This window comes from Schistocerca piceifrons, unplaced genomic scaffold, assembly GCF_021461385.2.
Source record: "Schistocerca piceifrons isolate TAMUIC-IGC-003096 unplaced genomic scaffold, iqSchPice1.1 HiC_scaffold_431, whole genome shotgun sequence".
Lineage (NCBI taxonomy): Eukaryota > Metazoa > Arthropoda > Insecta > Orthoptera > Acrididae > Schistocerca > Schistocerca piceifrons.
The window spans coordinates 42501-45000 of record NW_025728658.1 but is presented as its reverse complement, the minus strand read 5'-3'; the positions used below and the strand labels follow the sequence as shown (position 1 = coordinate 45000).

At 57.2% G+C, this 2500-nt stretch overlaps 1 non-coding gene across 1 annotated transcript in view; it reads right to left on the bottom strand.

Annotated features, from left to right (window-relative positions):
• Positions 1-369, bottom strand: part of LOC124749216 — a 1909-nt gene extending 1540 nt beyond the window's left edge. Inside the window, exon 1 of the ribosomal RNA XR_007011800.1 lies at positions 1-369. This exon is cut by the window's left edge and continues 1540 nt beyond it. This is a non-coding gene — a ribosomal RNA (small subunit ribosomal RNA).
• Between the last annotated feature and the right edge of the window lie 2131 nt (positions 370-2500).

Here is a 2500-nt window from a genome sequence, read left to right as displayed (position 1 = left end):
TACAACCATGGTAGGCGCAGAACCTACCATCGACAGTTGATAAGGCAGACATTTGAAAGATGCGTCGCCGGTACGAGGACCGTGCGATCAGCCCAAAGTTATTCAGAGTCACCAAGGCAAACGGACCGGACGAGCCGACCGATTGGTTTTGATCTAATAAAAGCGTCCCTTCCATCTCTGGTCGGGACTCTGTTTGCATGTATTAGCTCTAGAATTACCACAGTTATCCAAGTAACGTGGGTACGATCTAAGGAACCATAACTGATTTAATGAGCCATTCGCGGTTTCACCTTAATGCGGCTTGTACTGAGACATGCATGGCTTAATCTTTGAGACAAGCATATGACTACTGGCAGGATCAACCAGGGAGCTGCGTCAACTAGAGCTGAGCAGCCGGCCGCCCGGGAGTGTGTCCCGGGGGCCCGCGCGAACACGCAAGCGTCCGCTCAATCATTCTGCAAACAGGAGGAGGCTGAGCTCCCCTGCACAATACACCTCGAAACCCTCTCAGGTCCCGGCGGCGCGCAGCGCCGTCCCAAGTACTTGGTCGGGTTCGAGAGAGGCGCAATCGCCCGGAGTTAGGCGAGTAGACGCTTTCGGTGCGACCACCCGTGCTCCCAACTGAGCTTGCCGCTGCCGACAGAGGCCCGGGAGCGTGCTGTCGTGGCATTGCCGGCGGGAGACAACACGCGCCACCTACGGTGACCGGCAGCTCCAACGCCAGCGCCACAGAAGGACAAAAGCCCCACTTGGGTGCCGAAGCGAACTCTCCCAGCACAGCGCACGCGCCAACACATCCGCACAGCTGCGATACAAACCACCAGCGAGAACCGCTGGGGCGACCGAGCAGCAGACGGCGTCGCGGCGCCGAGCGCCGGGCGGCGGCGCATCCTCAACGCACACAGTCCTCAATCGGACCAGCACACTGAAGATGTCCACCGCGCTTCGCACCGGGCCCGCGAGGACCTACTTTGGCCGCACGGCGCCGCGCGCAGGGTGCGCCGGCGCGCAGCTGCGACGCCTGCCGCGTCCGTCGGCCGGCGCGCCTGCCACTGGCCGCCCCCACCAGCCGGCTGTAGCGCGTGCGCCCACGCACCGCGCGGCCAGCACGCCGGGAGGCGCCCCCTCACCGGCCGGGGACGGTCCCACCCAGCCACCGCCGCGTATCGCTTCACACCCAGATGCCGTTCAGTTTCGTCGGCATGGTGGGTATCGCTGGAACAACCGGTTAGTACCTCAACCTATCGTCGCCATCACCGATTCACCCCTAGCGAGAACAACCGCACCACAACAGGTTACCATTTGTTCATTTGCGTAACTTCACCAGAAAACGCAGGCGTCCATCGCCATTTGCAACTTCAACGATTATTGCATGCCTGTGTCAGGTGTCACGCCACACTACGTCTGCCCACATACACGCAACAAAATGTGCACGCCTAGACAATACGTGGAAGGTGGCCCCCGTACGTATGCGATGTCCATTGCTCGAACGACTGTCAACCGGCCTCTGTAGCATGTCGCAGATATGGAACGCGGTGCACCATGCCATCACGGTGTGTGAGGAGAGACGACTAGGTCCGAATACATCAACAGACAGCTCATGCTGATCGCCATCCACGGCGTCCGTTCCTCCCACACGTCTCTATGGCGTACCACACTGCAATCCAGCTCTCATAGGGAGACGACACGTAGCTGCGTGCACAATATTTGCACTGTATGGTCCGCCGTTTTTGGGCGCAGTCGTTGTGCGGTCACACATGTGCCACGATGTATCATTCAGTACATAAGGACGAATGTGCAGTACAGATTGTGGTTCACGCGTACGACATCAGCGGACAGTTGACACAGGCCGCACCACAACGTAGCCTGAGTACGTCGCATGCGAAGGGCATTGAACATGCAAACTTCTCACCAACCAGCTTGCGAAGGCAGGGGGCAAGGTGGGGACGTGGGGAGGGGCGGCATGTACGTCCTGCTGCCATCCACATTACAGTGTACAGCAGGAGCATGTGGAAAGTGAGCAAGACTTGCAAGGTGTTTAACATGAAGCGATACACAGGGGTGCGGGCAGTGCGAGTAGCGAACTATATTGCGAGGGTTGCGGGTGGGCAACACTACAGTAATTGAACGAGTCGTATAACAATTACAGAGCAGGTTTAGGCGACAACGTGGGTTACGTTAAGGCGACAACATGGGTTAGGTTAAGGCACAACATGGGTTAGGTTAAGGCACAACATGGGTTAGGTTAAGGCACAACATGGGTTAGGTTAAGGCACAACATGGGTTAGGTTAAGGCACAACATGGGTTAGGTTAAGGCACAACATGGGTTAGGTTAAGGCACAACATGGGTTAGGTTAAGGCACAACATGGGTTAGGTTGAGGCACAACATGGGTTAGGTTGAGGCACAACATGGGTTAGGTTGAGGCACAACATGGGTTAGGTTGAGGCACAACATGGGTTAGGTTGAGGCACAACATGGGTTAGGTTAAGGTACAACA